The 14806-nt window shown below is 40.5% G+C and overlaps 1 non-coding gene across 1 annotated transcript; it reads right to left on the reverse strand.

Moving 5' to 3' along the window:
* Positions 1 to 2320: 2320 nt before the first annotated feature.
* LOC141669730 (small nucleolar RNA R71) lies at positions 2321 to 2427 on the reverse strand. Its single transcript, XR_012553994.1, has one exon. It is a non-coding gene; the product is annotated as a small nucleolar RNA R71 (small nucleolar RNA).
* Positions 2428 to 14806: the final 12379 nt, after the last annotated feature.

Genomic DNA, 14806 nt, shown 5'->3' on the forward strand with positions numbered 1-14806 from the left:
AATTTTATTTTGATGATATTTTAAAGATTGATTCTATACAAGTTTTGTCTTGTAGCTTAATCTATGGGATGAACTATTTATACATTGAACGGTGGTAGTTCAAGTAGTATTCGGAAAAGATATAAGTATATTGGAGTATCTTGTAACTTCGTCTTTTAAACTTATATCTAGTAAATGATTATCTTGTGCATTGATAAGTGGCATTTTATACCACTTAGAACGTCTTAAAATGGCTTAAATTGGTGTCTTGAAGTCAAGTATTTTGTGTATTTGATGCGTTTTTCTAGTGTTTATGCATTTCAGGGTATTAGTTGCATTTCGAAGGAGGAATCATCAAGAATAAGCCTTGGCATGTGTTCACCATTGCGAGAGGAAAAGAACGGGCAGATTACGGCGAAGAAACGGAGCAAACATGGAATTTTTCCAGAAGGGTCCTGCGCGCCCGCGCAGCAATGCTGAGCGGCCGCGCAGCAGCCTTGCGCGCCCGCGCAGAAATGCTGAGCGGCCGCGCAAGGTCGGGGAAAAAGATATATTATTTTAGACTTCTACTTCTGTTTGGCTTCCAACTTCTATGTAATCTGAGTTTTATGGGACTATTATATAGGTATATTTGAGACGTTTTCATAGAGTATTAAGAGGAGATTATGTTTTAGATTGTGTTTTGCAAGAAGCGAAGGAGATAAGGAAGAAGACCGATTTAGCACACAGCAACGAAGAGGAAGCATATATTCTTGTGATTCTTGTTTCGTTGTAACGTTGGATGCTAGTTTTCTTGCTTTGACTTATTTACTCTTGTGACGTACTCTGTTTTAATATAATCAGTTTAGTTATTATTTTCTTGTGTTTGTTTATCATGATTTCATATGAACCCATGATGGCGATAAGTTCTATTATGGGCTAATCGTGATCATGGGGTTGCAACGGATTTATTATGGAATTCTTTAGTTAATTGTTTAATACTTTAGTATGTGATGATTGCATGATATCTAGTATTGGTTGTGCGTATTCGTCTTATGTGCGTCGCGAACATATAAGATAGGGTGTTAATTTCTTGTGAAGCGACGGTGGATCTTGAGATTTAGAACTTGCCATGCTAGCATAGGTTCATGTACGTTGTGCATGATTAGTGGGCAACTCTAACAGTTTTATTTGCCCTATGTAATCAAAAAGGAATAACTTGTGCTTAAATCGTTGTGTTGTCAATTTTTGTAGACATATAGGAACTCAACATAATTGATGACTATTCAACTTCTATCTTAATTGTGGATGTTTGGTAGAATGGTATTAGTACAATGAAAGTTGGCTTTTATCAGTTTTGTGTTATTCGATTAATATCATCATTGTCACATGCTAAAGGTAATAACAATGGCTATAGAAGGAAGTAATAATGAAGTTGTGATCTCATGAGTGTTTTATTATTAATAAATTGAAGTGTTAGTTAAGTGGTTAATTAAGTAGTTAATTATAGTTAATATTTAATCAACAATTTTAAGTGTTATTATCTTAACATTGAGAAGTAGTCATACATTGGTGAGTGAGTTAAATTAGACAATAAATTAGTCTGAGTCTCTGAGGGAACGAACTAGAAAGTATTCTATATTACTTGCGAACGCGTATACTTGCGTGAATATTAGTGCGTGATTTCGCCCTAACAAGTTTTTGGCGCCGCTGCCGGGGACTCGGCGTATTTGTTTAGTTTATGTACTTACCATCATTGGTCATTAGGACTCAGTGATTAGGACGTAGTAGTTAATTACTCTTTTCGGTTGTGTTTCAGGTACTTTAGCAAACGTTTATGCAAACTCGTTCTCGTGCTCGCAAGAGGACCTTAGATACAGCTGAGGAGAAAGACGAAGTTCTTGATACACCGGAGAAGTTAGATTTTGAGGATTCGGATTCAGGAACTGAGCAGAAAGAACCAGTAAACATGGGAGATCGTATTGTTCAAGCTGATCCAGCTCTTATGGATTTATCTCGGCCTAAAATTGATGACATTCAGTCAAGCATCCTTCATCCGGCTATTCAAGCTAACACCTTTGAAATCAAGCCGGGCACTATTCAGATGGTGCAGAATTCTGTTTCTTTTGGAGGAGCGGCAACTGAAGACCCCAACATGCACATAAGGAATTTTGTCGAGATCTGCAGCACTTTTAAGTATAATGGCATGACTGATGAGGCTATCAAGTTGAGGCTCTTCCCATTCTCACTGAGGGATAAAGCTAAAGACTGGTTACATTCTGAACCAGCTGGGTCAATCACTACGTGGCAAGATCTTACGCAAAAGTTTCTGGTGAAGTTTTATCCAATGGCAAAGACTGCTGCTATGAGGAGTGCTCTTACTCAATTTGCGCAGCAACCTACAGAATCTATGTGCGAGGCTTGAGAATGCTACAAGGAAATGTTGAGAAAATGTCCACATCATGGAATGCCGGATTGGATGGTAATCACTGGTTTTTATAATGGTTTGGGGGCCCAATCTCGGCCCATGCTCGATGCAGCAGCTGGAGGCGCCTTATGGGCTAAAAGCTATACTGAGGCGTATAATCTTATCGAGACGATGGCTGCAAATGAGCATCAAAACCCAACTCAGAGGATGACGTCAGGCAAGGTAGCAGGTATTCTGGAAGTTGATGCAGCCACCGCTATTGCAGCCCAGCTCCAAGCGCTATCAATGAAGGTTGATTCTTTGGCTACGTATGGAGTTAATCAAATAGCTATGGTTTGTGAGCTTTGTGCAGGTTCTCATGCTACGGATCAGTGTTCTCTTGTCAATGAATCTGTTCAGTATGTGAATAATTATCAGCGACAACAGCAGCCTGTGCCAGCAACCTATCATCCTAACAACAGAAATCATCCAAATTTCAGCTGGGGGAATAATCAAAATGCTATTCAGCCAACATATCAGCAAGGAGTGAGTAAACATTTAACCCACCTGGATTACAGCAACCACAGCAGTATGCTACAAGGCAATCATATCCTCAACAGGGAAGTACAGCTGCACCTACTAGTGCTGATTTTGAGGAACTTAAGCTGTTGTGCAAGAGTCAGGCGGTTTCTATCAAGACCTTGGAAAATCAAATCGGTCAATTAGCCAATGCAGTGCTCAATCGTCAACCTGGCACTCTTCCCAGTGACACGGAAGTACCAGGCAGGAAGAAAGCTAAAGAGCAAGTCAAGGCTATTACCTTAAGGTCTGGAAAAGTAGCTGATGCTGAAAAGGCAAAAGAAGTCGAAGCTGAAGTTAGAGATGAAGAATTTGAGCAAAAGGAGAAAGCGGCGGAACCAAGGAAGACTACTGTTGAACACACTCTGCCTGAGGCTAATACAGGGGAGAAATAGCTCTATCCTCCACCACCTTTTCCTAAGAGATTGCAGCAACAAAAGCTGGATAGACAGTTCGGGAAGTTTCTGGAGGTGTTCAAGAAACTTCACATCAATATACCTTTCGCTGAGGCTCTGGAACAAATGCCTAGTTATGCAAAGTTTATGAAGACTATTCTTTCAAGGAAGGTGAAACTGGATGACCTCGAAACCGTTGCTCTCACGGAAGAATGCAGCGCTGTTCTGCAGCAAAAGTTACCACCAAAACTGAAAGATCCAGGAAGCTTCACCATTCCTTGCACCATTGGCAATCTAACTTTTGACAAGTGCCTTTGTGATTTGGGAGCAAGCATTAATCTGATGCCCTTGTCGATCTTTAAAAAGCTGGATCTGCCTGATCTAAAACCCACATACATGTCGCTACAATTGGCTGACCGTTCCATTACTTACCCAAGGGGCATAGTTGAGGATGTGCTTGTCAAGGTGGATAAGCTCTTCTTTCCTGCAGATTTTGTTATTCTGGATTTTGAGGAAGATAAGAAGATTCCCATAATCTTGGGGAGGCCTTTCTTGGCTACTGGCCGTACCTTGATAGATGTGCAAAAAGGGGAACTTACTATGCGGGTCCCAGATCAGGATGTGACCTTCAACGTATTCAAGGCAATGAAATTCCCTACAGAAGATGAGGAGTGCTTAAAAGTGGATGTGATTGATTCTGCGGTTACTTCGAAACTCGATCACATGCTAATGTCTGATGAATTGGAAAAGGCCTTAGTGGGGGATTTTGACAGCGATGATGAAGATAGCAACGAGCAATTACAATATCTGAACGCTTCTCCATGGAAGCGAAAGCTCGACATACCATTTGAATCTCTTGGTACTTCTGACCTTAAGAATGCTGAAGGGAAGCTCAAACCATCAATAGAGGAAGCACCTACCTTGGAGCTTAAACCATTACCTGAACACTTGAGGTATGCTTTTTTAGGTGATTCATCTACGTTACCTGTTATTATTTCAGCTGACCTTTCAGGTAGTGAGGAAGATAAGCTCTTAAGGATTTTGAGAGAATTCAAATCGGCTATAGGATGGACCATAGCAGACATCAAGGGGATAAGTCCTTCATATTGTATGCATAAAATTCTGCTAGAGGAAGGAAGTAAGCCAACTGTGGAATAGCAACGAAGACTGAATCCTATCATGAAGGAGGTGGTGAAGAAAGAAATTCTGAAATGGCTAGATGCAGGCATCATTTATCCTATTTCTGACAGCTCGTGGGTGAGCCCTGTACAATGTGTTCCTAAGAAAGGAGGTATCACTGTGGTCGCAAATGAAAAGAATGAGCTCATCCCTACTCGAACAGTTACAGGATGGAGAGTACGCATGGATTATAGGAAATTGAACAAAGCCACAAGAAAGGATCACTTTCCTCTTCCAATTATTGATCAAATGCTTGACAGATTGGCGGGACATGAGTATTTTTGTCTTCTGGATGGTTATTCCGGGTATAATCAGATTTGTATTGCACCAGAGGATCAGGAAAAGACTACCTTCACTTGTCCATTTGGCACATTTGCTTTTCGTAGAGTTTCGTTTGGGTTATGTGGCGCCCCGGCCACCTTTCAGAGATGTATGATGGCTATATTCTCTGACATGATTGGAAATAACGTCTAAGTGTTCATGGATGACTTCTCCGTCTTTGGACACTCATATGATGAATGTTTAAATAATCTGCGCGCCGTACTCAAAAGATGCGTGGAAACTAATTTGGTGCTTAATTGGGAGAAATGTCATTTTATGGTGCGTGAAGGCATTATCCTTGGGCATAAGGTCTCTAGCAAAGGTCTGGAGGTGGACAAGGCCAAGGTGGGAGTCATTGAAAATCTTCCCCCACCTAATTCGGTGAAAGGAATCCGTAGTTTTCTCGGTCATGCGGGTTTTTATCGGCGATTCATCAAGGACTTTTCAAAGATATCTAAGCCGTTGTGTAATTTACTTGAGAAAGATGTGCCTTTCAAATTTGATGATGAATGTTTGGCAGCATTCGAGACTCTCAAGGAGAGTTTGATCACGGCACCAGTTATTACAGCACCAGATTGGACAGAACCGTTTGAGATGATGTGTGATGCGAGTGATTATGCGGTAGGTGCAGTTCTGGGACATCGCAAGAAAAATCTCTTCCATGTGGTCTACTATGCGAGTAAGACTTTAAATGGGGCCCAATTGAACTACACCACTACTGAGAAGGAGCTTTTGGCTATAGTCTTTGGCTTTGAGAAATTTTGATCTTATCTGCTTGGTACGAAAGTGACAGTATTCACTGATCATGCAGCTATTCGCTATCTGGTTTCTAAGAAGGATTCGAAGCCGAGACTCATTCGTTGGGTGCTTTTACTTCAAGAATTTGAGTTAGAGATCAAAGATAGAAAAGGTACCGAGAATCAAGTAGCTGACCATCTCTCTAGGTTGGAGAATCCCGATTCTACTTCACAAGATAGGACGTTAATCAATGAATCTTTTCCGGATGAGCAGTTGTTTGCAATTCAGGAGGAAGAACCATGGTTTGCAGATATTGTAAACTATCTTGTCAGCAATATAATGCCGCTTAATTTGACATCCGCTCAAAAGAAGAAGTTTCTGCATGAGGTGAAGTGGTATATGTGGGATGAACCATATTTGTTTAGACAGGGAGCTGACCAGATCATCAGGAGATGTATCCCGTTCTGTGAGACGGAGGGGATATTACGAGACTGCCATTCCACGGTTTATGGTGGACACTATGGAGGTGAGAAGACGGCAGCTCGTATTCTGCAAGCAGGTTTTTTCTGGCCTACTTTGTTCAAGGATGCTCATCAGTTTGTTTTAAGGTGTGATCGTTGCCAAAGAGTGGGAAATTTGTCAAGGAAGGATGAGATGCCATTAAATGTGATGCTTGAAGTCGAGGTCTTTGATGTATGGGGAATCAATTTCATGGGGCCTTTTATCTCATCTTGCAATAATTAGTACATCTTGCTGGCAGTCGATTATGTCTCAAAATGGGTCGAAGTTAAAGCTTTACCGACAAATGATGCAAAGGCAGTGCTAAATTTTCTTCATAAGCAAATTTTCACAAGGTTTGGAACACCTCGGGTAATCATAAGTGATGAAGGATCGCATTTTTGCAACCGTAAGTTCACTTCTATGATGCAGCGTTATAATGTGAATCATCGAGTAGCTACTGCCTATCATCCGCAAACAAATGGTCAAGCGGAAGTGTCTAACAGAGAGATAAAGTGCATTCTAAAGAAGGTTGTTTGTCCGTCAAGGAAGGATTGGTCTTTAAAGCTCGATGAAGCTGTTTGGGCTTACAGAACAGCATATAAAACTCCACTTGGGATGTCACCGTTTCAGTTGGTGTACGGTAAGGGATGTCATCTACCGGCGGAGCTTGAGCATAAGGCCTACTGGGCATTGAAGAAATTGAACCTGGATTTAGATGCAGCTGGTAAGAAAAGAATGCTTCAGCTTAATGAACTTGATGAATTTCGACTTCAAGCGTACGAGAATAACAAAATGTATAAGGAAAAGGTGAATAGGTGGCACGATAGGAAGCTACATCCTAAGTTATTTGTGCCAGGGAAACAAGTTCTATTATTCAACTCTCGGCTCCGACTTTTTCCTGGGAAGTTGAAATCAAGGTGGTCTGGACCTTTTATTGTCAAAACTGTGTTTCCACATGGAGCGGTGGAAATTTTTGAGAATGATTCGGACCAAGCATTTAAGGTTAACGGTCAGCGGTTGAAACATTACTATGGGGATATGGCAAACCGAGAGGTGGTTAGTGCCATTTTGTTGACTATTTGAGAAAGGTACGGAACATCAAGCTAATGACGAAAAAGCTGCGTGGGAGGCAACCCATGAATTGTTGTTACAGGAACCTTTAGAAGTTAATAACCTATCCAAAAACACAAAAAAATCAGAAAATAGGGGCTAAAAAAAAAATTTCCAGAGACCCTCTGCGCGCCCGCGCAGCTATGCTGAGCGGCCGCGCCCGCGCAGGGGTCGAGTTCCAGAAAATTTTTTACAGTTCAGAAAAAAAAACACACAAAAACCCATCACAGCCCATAAACCCACGAATTCTTTTCCCATTACCCCATAATTTTATCCCTCAACCCCAGTCCTAATCTAATTTAACCTACTCCACACCCTATATATACATACACCTATCCCACATATCTCCCACAAACTTCCTACACTTAAACCCTCTCATAAACATCAAAAATCAGTTCTTACACACTTTTATTCACAAATCAATGGCACCCAAGAGAGCACGCACTATTGACAGCAGCAGCATAGTTCCTACTGCTGATTCATCAAGGGGTACTGCTGCAAGGCCTCAGTTAACTGACAGAGCCGCGGAGGAGGAGTACACTAGGTTGTTGGGGAAGCCGATTCTGAAGGAGAGGGGGTTTTTACCATCAGGGAGGGATGGTGAGTTGTTGCCCATGATTGCAGAGAAGGGGTGGATAGCTTTTTGTGAGTCACCCGAAGCAGTACCGATGAGTGTTGTTCGCGAGTTCTACGCGAACGCGAAGGCTGAAAAGAATGGGTTTTCTGTAGTTCGTGGGCTGACGGTTGATTATCATCCTGCGGCGATTCGCCGTGTGATTGGACAGCGAGAGAGAAAGCCCGAGGAGGAGAACTGGAATGCAAAGACTGCTGAGGATTTTGACTTGGATTTGATTTGTGCGACTCTCTGTCGACCGGGCACAGTTTGGAACCGCAGTCCAGCCAATAATGAGTATCGTCACTTTCCGGCGATCGCCATGAACAGGTATGCCCGTGCATGGAATGCATTTATATGTGCTAATATTTTGCCTTCTTCACATGCACACGAGGTCACACTTGAGAGAGCACAGTTGTTGTGGGGAATTCTGAATGAGGAATACTATGTGGACCTTGGTGAGTTTATCTACCAAGGAATTCTGAAGTTTTTGAGGGGAGCAAAGCATATGAACATCCCTTATGCATCCACGGTTACGAAGCTATGCCAAGCAGTAGGAGTGAACTGGCTGGCTCATGAGCAGTTGCAGTTTCCAGCAGCTCCGATAGATTCTGGCACTCTGAATGGGATGCAGGAGTGGACCGGTGGTGAGCCTGAGGAGCATGGGCTGGGTTATCGTCTTCCAGGAGGGCGTCCAGCACGAGGTCCTACTATGGCCAGGCCAGGGCATGGTGAGGCTAGTTCTTCGAGAGCTCAGGAGGGTGCTGGGATGGGTGATGCCCAGTATAGGAGGCTTTCACGGCGGATGGATGCCATGTATGAGACGCAGAGCAGGTTTGCTCAGGAGCTCACCCTTGCGTTAGGGACTGCTTTTCGAGGCCTTGGAGCTGATATCCAGTGGCCAGTTTTTGGTGAGGACTCTGCATACCCGCCGCCTGATACTCCACCCACTGAGGGTGATGATGATGATGACTCCGAGTAGGTATACCCTGTGTTCCTTTCTACTACCTTCACTGGGGACAGTGAAGATTTTAAGTTTGGGGGTGGTAGTTAAGGAATATTTTGTGTGTGTCATATAGCTGCATATTCATGATAGTTAGTTCATATAGTTGCATAATTTTTGCCATATAGTTTTTTTTATATATAGCTTTATTTGTTTGTCATATCATATAGCTCATGCATATACCATGATCCCTTTTGCAATGATTTATCGACTGACTTGTGATATTGATGCGAGTGTAGTGATAACATTAAAGTGATATTAAGTTGTGTAGGTTGATATGCATGCTAGAAGCACTTGTATTGTCACTAAGTCTTAGAGAATGCTTAAGGACTAGATTGTTGTTATGATCTGATTATTTTCGAGGATAATCTATTTATTATGCTTAGAATTTGATAATAGGTTCTTAATGGTAAAGGCATGAAAAAGAAAAAAAATGGAGTAAAAATGGAATTTGTTGCTAGTTGTGGCTAGGCGTCAAATGGCTAGTAGCCGGCTCGCATGTTATGCGAGTAGTCTAGGGTTGAGCAAGATGGAGCGAAACGCACTTGCTCAGAAAAAATAAAAAAAAAAAAAAAATTTGCATAATTGATCAAGAGTGGGCTCTTTGGTATTCGAGTTATTAAGTTCTTAGGGGACTTTGTGCCTAGTGACCTAAGGCTTTTAGAGTCTGGGATCCGCTAACCTAACGCTCGTTATATGGATACCATTGTATAAGTCTTTTGTGGACCTCACTCATTGCACGGTCAAATAAGCATTTGAGTTGTAAATAAAAAGCACGATTCCGTAGTAAGCTCCAGAGTTCTTGTAGTGTTGTATATCACTTTGTGCCTAGAATTTTTATTCTTTGTATAATCGTAGGATTGCCTTGAGGATAGTCTAGTCATAGTAATTGGTCTAGTTCCAAAGCATATCTGTTAAGCATTTGCACACACCACGTTTCTGGCGGTATGTCCGTTTGCATGAGTTTATTGATCTTTAGTGTCTAACTGCATTCGTTGAGATGTGACAATTTGGTTGGTTAATTGTAGTAAGGGGGATCGTTGCATTTTCATATAGATTGCATTCATGCATATTTTTATTTGTTTTTGAGTCTGTGACGCTTGAGGACAAGCATCGATTTAAGTTTGGGGGTGTGATAAGTGGCATTTTATACCACTTAGAACGTCTTAAAATGGCTTAAATTGGTGTCTTAAAGTCAAGTATTTTGTGTATTTGATGCGTTTTTCCAGTGTTTATGCATTTCAGGGTATTAGTTGCATTTCGAAGGAGGAATCATCAAGAATAAGCCTTGGCATGTGTTCACCATTGCGAGAGGAAAAGAACGGGCAGATTACGGCGAATAAACGGAGCAAACATGGAATTTTTCCAGAAGGGTCCTGCGCACCCGCGCAGCAATGCTGAGCGGCCGCGCAGCAGCCTTGCGCGCCCGCGCAGAAATGCTGAGCGGCCGCGCAAGGTCGGGGAAAAAGATATATTATTTTAGACTTCTACTTCTGTTTGGCTTCCAACTTCTATGTAATCTGAGTTTTATGGGACTATTATATAGGTATATTTGAGATGTTTTCATAGAGTATTAAGAGGAGATTATGTTTTAGATTGTGTTTTGCAAGAAGCGAAGGAGATAAGGAAGAAGACCGATTTAGCACACAGCAACGAAGAGGAAGCATATATTCTTGTGATTCTTGTTTCGTTGTAACGTTGGATGCTAGTTTTCTTGCTTTGACTTATTTACTCTTGTGACGTACTCTGTTTTAATATAATCAGTTTAGTTATTATTTTCTTGTGTTTGTTTATCATGATTTCATATGAACCCATGATGGCGATAAGTTCTATTATGGGCTAATCGTGATCATGGGGTTGCAACGGATTTATTATGGAATTCTTTAGTTAATTGTTTAATACTTTAGTATGTGATGATTGCATGATATCTAGTATTGGTTGTGCGTATTCGTCTTATGTGCGTCGCGAACATATAAGATAGGGTGTTAATCTCTTGTGAAGCGACGGTGGATCTTGAGATTTAGAACTTGCCATGCTAGCATAGGTTCATGTACGTTGTGCATGATTAGTGGGTAACTCTAACAGTTTTATTTGCCCTATGTAATCAAAAAGGAATAACTTGCGCTTAAATCGTTGTGTTGTCAATTTCTGTAGACATATAGGAACTCAACATAATTGATGACTATTCAACTTCTATCTTAATTGTGGATGTTTGGTAGAATGGTATTAGTACAATGAAAGTTGGCTTTTATCAGTTTTGTGTTATTCGATTAATATCATCATTGTCACATGCTAAAGGTAATAACAATGGCTATAGAAGGAAGTAATAATGAAGTTGTGATCTCATGAGTGTTTTATTATTAATAAATTGAAGTGTTAGTTAAGTGGTTAATTAAGTAGTTAATTATAGTTAATATTTAATCAACAATTTTAAGTGTTATTATCTTAACATTGAGAAGTAGTCATACATTGGTGAGTGAGTTAAATTAGACAATAAATTAGTCTGAGTCTCTGAGGGAACGAACTAGAAAGTATTCTATATTACTTGCGAACGCGTATACTTGCGTGAATATTAGTGCTTGATTTCGCCCTAACATGCATGTCAAAGATTTTCAGAAAAACGTTAAGACAAGGTTAGATATATGAGATCACCTTGCAACGATATTTTTATACAGTTATAAACTAGAACTCTGAGTATATTATACATGTCAGAGGATTTCAAAGATTGTGAAAAGTATATAGGTATATATATACTGAATATTTTGCGACTTGGTCGCGTTAAGATATCAACTTGGTTCATTTCTTCTTGACCAAGACTTTCATGAATACTATGAGAATGCTCATATATTGTTAATTATTATACATATTATTTCGGTGGGCTTGTTGCTCACCCTTGTTTTCTTCTTTCATCACACAACAACAGACAGACAAGATGAACAGGACCAAGCTCCCAATTTGCGAGCGGATAGGAAATGTTCCGCAGTTCCCTGTAGGCGTTGATGCCGTTGTAGCTGAGGTAGGAAGTACCAATAGGCTAGGCTTTCAACTTCTGATGTACCAGACTTATGTATCTATATGAATTGTAATAATGGAAAAGAAATGTAAATTTATTCAGAAACCCCTTTTGAGGTGTAATGGCTTATAATTGTGGAATAAAATGACTTGTGTTATTTTTGATATTCATCTCTGAGACTATAACTTGTGGTGTGTGTGTATATTGTGGGGTCACACTACGCAGTAGTTGGTTGTTATTAAGATTAAGTGTTATTAAGGGAAATGGAATCGTGACAACCCGGATCCCTGACCCCGGATCTGGGGGTGTTACAGAAATGGTATCAGAGCTAAGCGTTATAAACCTCAGAGATGATGTGACGTTAAAATAATAAGTTCACTAAGATAATAAGAACTCTTGCCAAGTTCATAGTCGGACTACCTAACGTAGTACTGAAAGTTAAAACCCTTATGGGAACCCTTATAAATATCGTGATAGGAGCGTAGCTCGTTATCGTATATGGTAGCGGGACTCCGAACCCTGAGGTTGAGGACCAACAACGCGATGATGTTTTATTAGTTATTGGAGATCAGATTGTGGATCCGATAGAGCGTCCTAACGTGGGACCAGATGATGTTCATATTGAGGATGTAGCGGTTGAGGATGTTTTTCTTGAGGGGATTGTTGCTGAGGAGGATCCCGTGGAGGATCCTGACAAGAATGAATAAAGGACCACTGAGGAATTGATAACCATGGTTAGGGAAACTACCAGAGGTAGGATTGGTCGGTCACTACTAGAGGTTCGTTCAAGTTCGTAAAGATAGTAACCCCTTTAACGCGGCTTACTCATAAGACTGAGAAGTTCGAATGGACAGAGAAATGCGAGAACAGCTTTCAAGAACTGAAGCAAAGGTTGATGACGGCTCCTGCATTGGCGTTTCCGGATGGAAAAGGGGATTTTGTGATTTATAGTGACGGTTCGCATAAGGAATTATGGTGCTTCTTATACAGCACAACAAGGTAATCGCGTACGCGTCAAGACAATTAAGGGAATATAAAATTCGATATCCCACCCCATGAGCATTGGGCTCGTGGAAATAGTTTTGCCCTAAAGATTGGAGGAACTACTTGTATGGAGAGAAGTGCGAGATTTACACAAGCCATAAGTGCTATAGTGCATTTTCACGCAGAAAGAGCTCAACATGCTCCAGAGGAGGTGGTTAGAGCTAATCAAGGATTACGATTATGAGATTCTTTATCATCCAGGAAAAGCCAAAATGGTGGTTAATGCCCTTAGTATAAAGGAGAAACTCAAGATGAAAATATCTTTGGGAGAGTTGATAAGAGATTTTGAGAAAATGGAAATAGAAGTGAAGGTAACCGGAGCCGGTACCGAAATGCTGTTTGAGATTGCAATATAGCCCGAATTATCAAAAAAGATCATATTGTGCCAAGAAAAAGTGATGAATGAAGGCAGAGAGTCAATGACTGAAGAAGAGATTAATAACAAGAAAGATGATAAGGGAATGACGAGGTATTCCTACAGAATTTGGGTTCCAAATGTTTAAGAGCTTAAGGACTGGATCTTAGATGAAATCCATAGCTCGAGGAATAAGATTTAGGGCAAACCCCGAATGTGATAGTCAGGGAGGTTGCCATTAAGAAAGAAGGAGCCCATAACATAATGAAGTGGAAAACAATGATTTTAATGTATAAGATAACCCCAAGTATGGGAAAAGGATGAAACATTTCATACTAAAGAAATAGAAAGTCGAGTAAGGAAAGGAGACCCTAGACGGTACTCCTATGGGGAAATTCATGGACCTACCTAAACAAAACTTATACTTTTATTCCCAACCACCACCTTGAGGAAACAATGCGGTAGGAAATTCTTTCATGACCTTTAAGTCACTAAGCTCTCAGAGTTCCAAGGAACAAGCGAACCTAGTCGAAGCAAGAGCCTGGCTAAATGAAATATAGGAATCATTTGAGATTCTAAATGATTGACGAATCACAAAAGACTGTTTTTGTCACTTACCTTCCTAAGAGAGAGGCCACCCGCTGGTGAAAGACCAAGAAAGGCACGGAGCCAGAGGTTAGAATAAACTGATTAAAGTTTAGTCAATTGTTTTCGGGAAAGTAATTTCCAAGGTTATAGAGATAGTGTAAAAGCTTTAGAGCCAGAACAAAAGCGGACGAGTATGATGAATTATGGATCTAAGTTGTAAAAGTTATCAAGATTCGTTATGAGGACACGAATCCAGAATGACGGGATGTTTGAAATCAATGCTTATGTCGTGTTGGTTCATGTAATGGTTGTAATAGAAATGAAAATAAAAGACTGAAAGGGGAAGGAGTATAAAGGGATATTAAAGGAAATAGAGTTGAGAAATGATAAGGGAGTTGGGTATGAGGAAACCCTAAAGACTCGTAGCAATAGAAATAGAAAAGTATGTAATCGTCAGGATGAGGGTGATTCCCCATGAGTTAAAGTTGATGGTTGAAGGCATAAGAGATACATATATTTTATCCCCAGTAAGTTGGGAGGATTCGAGGAAACCTTGAGATAGTCCGAAGGATAAATAATGAGACGCGGATAGACCGAGGAGACAAGAAAGTAAGAAATTAGGAAAATTGGATGAAGGAAGTGACCTTCAAGAATGTGAAGTGTAAGACCGATGGCATGATACCCAGAAAGGGAGACGCCAGGTATGAAAGATATCCCAACATAGAGATGACTGTTGAGATAAACAACAAAATTAAATGAGGAATTATTAAGAAGAAGTTCACGTTGAACACGACCAATATCTTCTAGAACATCCCTGTTATCATTACCAAATCAGGCAAGAAAAGTGGATAACCGTTGTTATCTTTTGGAGGCCATATGGATTGACCTCATTTTGGATAAGGATATTATTATGAAATTAGGCATAGACTAGCGAGGTGAGAATGATTGAATAAGATAATCTATCAATGATATATGAATTAATTTATCCATGGAAGAGTGTAA

Source organism: Apium graveolens, chromosome 6 (genome assembly GCF_009905375.1).
Source record: "Apium graveolens cultivar Ventura chromosome 6, ASM990537v1, whole genome shotgun sequence".
In the NCBI taxonomy this organism is placed as follows: domain Eukaryota; kingdom Viridiplantae; phylum Streptophyta; class Magnoliopsida; order Apiales; family Apiaceae; genus Apium; species Apium graveolens.